Genomic DNA, 6,000 nt, shown 5'->3' with positions numbered 1-6,000 from the left:
TGCTCTGCTCCCGAAATTAGACCTGAACTGTTTATCTTGTCTGTTATAGCTTCTCTTTTGCTATTTGGGGGGAGGAGCAGTTCCAGCAGCCAACAGCACAAACAGGGCTAAAGAAGATGCATTTCACAGCCTTTTCTGAGGATGAGGAACCTGTGAGACTGAAAAATCATCTAAGACAAGTAAGGTATGTCATCGTAGGCTTGTTGCTGCCATTTGGTTGCTCGATTTTTCCACTGTACTCAAGACCTTCAGAGGAAGGAAGGCCAAGGAAGACCTGTTCCTGGACATGAGCCGGAGACAGGCAAACATCACGATTTGCAGTAGACCATGAGTAAGAAGACAGAAGAGAACATCTAGGCTAAGAAAGATCCTCTTTCCCCTTCCCACTTCTTGAAGGATACTTATGGTAACTTCAAGTTCAAGGTTGAAAGCCGTTTAAATCTCTGCTTCCCGCAGAGAAAGGGCACTGATTTTCTGACAACCATAGCAGTGCAGGAGCACATTTTCCCTGTTGCTTGCTTTCCATCACACCTGACTCTTCTGGTTTAATCAGTGTTTCAGGGAGGAAATGGGGAGTTCTGTGAGCTTAGAGAGCTCTGTAAGGAGTAGCATGTGGAAAAAAGAGACAGACATGAAAGAAGTAGTGCTTTAGTTTACTAGCCAGTGGGTTGTGTCCTTTTCACTCTTCTGTTAGCAAAGGAAAGAGAAGGAAACAAAACAAACAAACAAACAAAAAACCAAAAAAACAACAAAGCGCACACACACACACACACACACACACACACACAAAAGGAGGAAAAGAAAAGCCAGCAATGAAGAAAGTGAAGTGCTCAGATCTGTCAGTTCAGCCTTGGAGCCTGAAGAAGGAATTTAGTAGTCTGTGCAATTGCTTCCTTCTTATTTCATCTTGCTGCAGTTACTTCTTCACTTACTAATTCGTCTTAATTAAAGAATATTTGAACAGCTCAGAGCAAAATCTTTGTTGACAGTGCTTGAACAAGAGAAGATATTCAGGCTCATGAATAGGCACTGTGCTGAGAAAGTCTAATTGGCTTGCTAGGACTTACAACAATACCGATCTCACAAGTGAACCTGATGGTGTGCCTGGATTTTGCTAAGATTTCCTTGATCTCTCTGTTCTCTTGCTTGCTTTCCTATCCTCCTACCCTTTCTGTCTCCCTCCAGCTTGCTTTTCCTAGAAGGTGAAATAACAGACTGGGGGAAAAGGGAGCTTGAAGTATGTTGAGGGATTCAATAGGATGTTTAGAAAACACTGGAGGGTGTCTTATTTCTGAACAAACCCATATGCATCTCTGCTTGATCTTGGAAGCAGACTATTAACAGTACTGTTAATTATATTAATATTAAGAGTATTAGTGGCTTGATTGCTATAGAACTGTGATCTTAAGTAAGGTGAATGTCATGAATGGATTTCAACTTGGAGCCACAACAAACACCAGAGGGCCAAAGGGTGGGTCAGGCTCAGATCACTATGGGTACAGAAATAAGCAGCATAAGCCATCGTCAAGGGAGCATAAGGGCTTCTCTGTATCTCAGTGGATTTTGTGCTCCTTTGCTGGTGAAGATGCTCTCTGCAGAGCACAGACATGCCCTCTACTCTGAGCATGCCCATTTTCCTTGGAGTAACATGGTTACCCTACAGAGGAGTTTGAAATATTCTATTTTAAGGAGGTTATTATCTCCCAGGACAACCAAAGTGAAATTGCCACTCTCCTTGGAAATAAGCAGTCGTGCTTAAATACCAGGCTATTCTAATGCCTCTCTGTCCTGCTGCGAGTGACCTTCCAGAAACTTCTTTTCTCTGCAAGACATCTCACCCCCAAAGTCATCCTATTTTCTGCTGTCTATCTATGCAGACCAGGAAGGAGGTTTTATTTAGGTAGCTCTCTGTTTGCACTTAAGACCAACTTATTTTTTGTGCAGAGAGCACAGGGTGGTCTATTTCAGCATAAAAGGATGTATCTGGACGATTTTGAATAGTGGAAAACAAATGACACAATTTGCTAAAGAGCAGAAAATTTCAGGAATAAGTCATCTAAAGCAGAGCCTACGGCTTTGTGCGGTAATGTGTTTGTATGAAAAGTTTGTAAACCACACTCCATCTCTTCCATAGGATGTCTTTTGCTTGTATAAGGTGAAAAAATGACACATTTTTCAGTCATGACAGTTGTGGTTTAACCCAAGCCAGCAGCTAAGCCCCATGCAACTGCTCACTCGCTTCCCCCCAGTGAGATAGGGGAGAGAATGGGAAGAGTAAAAATGAGAAAACTTGTGGGTTGAGATAAAGGCAGTTTAATAGTTAAAGCAAAAGCCGTGCACACAAGCAAAGCAAAACGAGAAATTTATTCATCGGCAGGCAGGTGTTCAGCCATCTCCAGGAAAGCAGGACTCCATCATGCATAGTGTTCACTTGGGAAGACAGACACCATCACTTTGGATGTTCCCCTGTTCCTCTTTCTACACCCAGATTTACATGCTAAGCATGACATCATATGGCATGAAATATCCCTTGGGTGTGTTGGGGTCAGCTGTCCCAGCTGTGTTGCCTCTCAACTCCTTGTGCATCCCCAGCCTGCTCGCTGGTGCAGTGGTGTGAGGAGCAGAAAAGGTCTTGACCCTGCGTGGTCACTGCCCAGCAGTAACTAATAATCTCTGTATTATAAACACTGTTGCCAGCACAAACGTAAAACGTGGCCCCATACTAGCCACTATGAAGAAATGAACTCTATCCTAGCCAAAAATAGCACAATGGCAAAATGGAGTTCCATCTTCTCAGTGTCCAACTTTGTTGTTTCCTGTTTCTACAATGGGTTATTGCAGCTGGTTATGCTCCTCAGCATGCATAGATATGCTCAAAGCAGGCAGATTAAGACCTAGTAACTTATGTGGGACTAACCAGGACTGCCTTTTCCTACTGTTTGAACCCACATGACCATTCCCTCCGAGTTATCAAGACATGTCCCTGATAAAATGTGAACCAGTAGCCTGCTTACTACTCTGCTACTTAGATAAGATGTTATTATTAATACCTTTATCACTGAGATTGCAATTTTATTTTAGCAAGCACATAATCAGAAGCACCCAAAGGTCAAAATCTCTTTGAAAATCTAAGGAAGTTGAGCAACTTTAGAATCTCATTGAAATCCCAGTCTATGAAAGCGGAAAGCAGTGCTACTAAATTGGCCAGTCTCTTTTGGCACTGCCACAGAGTAAGGTTACTTCCAGTGGCTGGAAAAGTGGATGAAAAAGCATTTCTAGGACATAACTTCCTCCAAGGGGTACCACTTTCTGTAAGTAAAAAATGCAGGAGGAATGGACAGTGACACATCACCTCACCCAGATCCCTCCTCAGGGCAGAATCAGATTTAGCCAAACTGCTCCCAAGACACGTTAGTCTATTTAGGGCCTTGGCAGCTTTTTCCTGATGTCTCACTTAAATCCTTCTGGCTTGCTTTTATGCCAATACTTTCTTCCATCCACAGCGAACATGCATTTATTTATTTATGACTCATTTTGCAGCTACTCTCAGCATATGTGAAATCTGCTGTTCTCATTCCTCTTTTTCAATCATTAGATTTAAACCAGTTCATGTCTTTCAGTATTTCCAAATTAAGTCAGATGTTTTTAGACATCTGGTGATCCTGTTGTTGTTCTGGTGATTATTTTTAAGTTAGTTTGGTTCCGTCTTTCTCAAAGAACAGTTTCCAAACCTGGGTGCAGCAGTGCAGCAGGGCAGAGAAGGAACATTTAGCACATCTGTCCTACAGCAATCCTGTTAATGCACCCAGCTAGGTGCTTGCTAGCTAGATGCTAGATCCCCACCAAGGGCTACTGTGCAGGCGTACAAATGCATGGTAACTTTGTAATAAGTTAGTAAAAGACAAGCATATATACAAAAATAAATATATGCAAATATATATATGAAACCCTGTTACATGTGGCAATTGTTTAATTGCATATGTATTTTAAGTATTTTTTTATTCTTTTTTCTTGTTTTCTTTTTTTTTTTTTTTTTAATTAAATCCCAGAGTGAATAAAAGAGAGGCATACCTTTATAGCTCATAATGCTCATATTCCCAAAGGATACAGTGAAAAAGACACAACTTCATGTCTGGTTCAAGACTGTTCTTAACTCTAGACCCAGTCATACAGCAGTGAGGTTTCCAAGACAAGGCTTAGTGTATATTTGAATGCTTTGCTAAACTATGACATTCATGCAAGGGAATACAAAGTGTCTTTACAAGGGAATACAAAGGTCTTTAATACCTTTCATTTGGCAGCATTTCAACGGAAAACTTTGTAGTAGAATTTTGTATGTGTGCACACACAAATGTATCTGTGCATAATGCAAAGGAGGTTTTAGAGGTCAATACTATATAGTATCAGTATAGAATATTAAATATCAACATAACACCTACCAAGATTAGACTATTTGAAAATAATATTGTGAGTTGGAAATGGACATTATCTTGCAAAGGACTTTGAATTTCTTTTATGTGCCCTTTCCATACTCAAGGTGTCACTTAGCAGTCTGCAAGCTTGAGGGCAGTCTGCAGCATCCCCACCAAGGGCTACTGTGCAGGCATACAAATGCATGGTAACTCTGTAATAAGTTAGTAAAAGAAAAGTATATATACAAATATAAATATATGCAAATATATATATGAAATCCTGTTACATGTGGCAGCAATTTTCCATTTAGATCATTATTTCCAGTAATATTTAGACATGCTATAGAGCAGCAACTGGGCTGACTATGCAAAGGTGTGAGTAGGAGAGTTACAATATGTGAAGTAATAGTAATTTTTTTCTGTTTCCCATTATATGACAGCTAAATACTATTGTCTTGCTAGTGTTATTTCAATAGTAAATAAGTTATACTGGTGCTTTATACGCTACTGTTCTCATAAACCTTTGTTGCGGGATACCAGAACTGCAGATTACTATTATGGCAGACCAGCAAAGAAAGTTTTTCAGGATGTTTATAAAGTTCTGGTGGGATTGGACTCAGGTGTTCCTGGGATAATAGCTGCCCTGAGGTATACAGCAGTTTGGATGACCTTGAGATGAATGAAAGAATAAAGGTAAGAAAGAGAACAAGGAGAGGAAATGTTCAGAAAAGGAAAATATACAAATCAAGTTTTGCTGACACAGGTGGGAAGCTGAGCAGAAACGTCAGAACTGCCCTTTCACTTTTGAAATTCCCACTGGCACAAATAGCATCTCCCACCATGCTTGCCAGGAGGGTAAAATGCAATGCGAAGGACGTGCACCTCCTGTCCTCCCTATTGCCTGAGCTTCTGTATCAAAACTTCACAATGCTGTCCTCTATCGGTAGCAAAGCTGAAGGTCAGGAAATGGGAGCAGGTAGCAAACCAACACCCTCAACATATTTATGGCATGACTTGGCTAAGAAGGAGCATCCCTAAGTTTACAGCTTTTGGAAGAGCAGAGACAGCTGCAACTGACCTGCAGATGCTGGCTTCTCAGAGGGATGCACTGACCACCTGCTCCATGTTGCTTTTGCCGAGAGCTGGCTTGAAGCAGGAACAATGATGTCTCCAGTGGGATGGAGGCTTTCTCCTGATGGACACCTGATCCAATCCAGCTCAGCAGGGAGTGATCAGAAATTATTAATGCTGCTCTCCCCTCAGATGGGAGGAAAATTGGGAGAAACACTGCCGATCTCGATAGTCACCCAGAGGTAACTGTGGAGCAGGGGAATCAAGCAGGGACTTGTCTGCCAGTTGTCTTTTTCCTCTGGAGCAGCAGTACTCAGGCAGGTCTGTGGGAAGGAGACTACTCCTATTCCTTTGCTGTCACACTTTTAGAGCTCTGCAGCTGAGGCTCAAAAAGTGCTTTACTGTATACAAATAATTAGCTATGAGGATATACAAGCAGCTGAGACATTCCTTAAATGCTTTGCTGCAACAGCTTTTTATCCTTAAGATTTTTAGGGATGCAATTGCCCTTTGCTGG

The sequence above is a fragment of the Nestor notabilis genome, unplaced genomic scaffold (assembly GCF_000696875.1).
Source record: "Nestor notabilis isolate BGI_N333 unplaced genomic scaffold, ASM69687v1 scaffold12348, whole genome shotgun sequence".
Lineage (NCBI taxonomy): Eukaryota > Metazoa > Chordata > Aves > Psittaciformes > Psittacidae > Nestor > Nestor notabilis.
Note: the sequence above shows the minus strand (reverse complement) of the source record.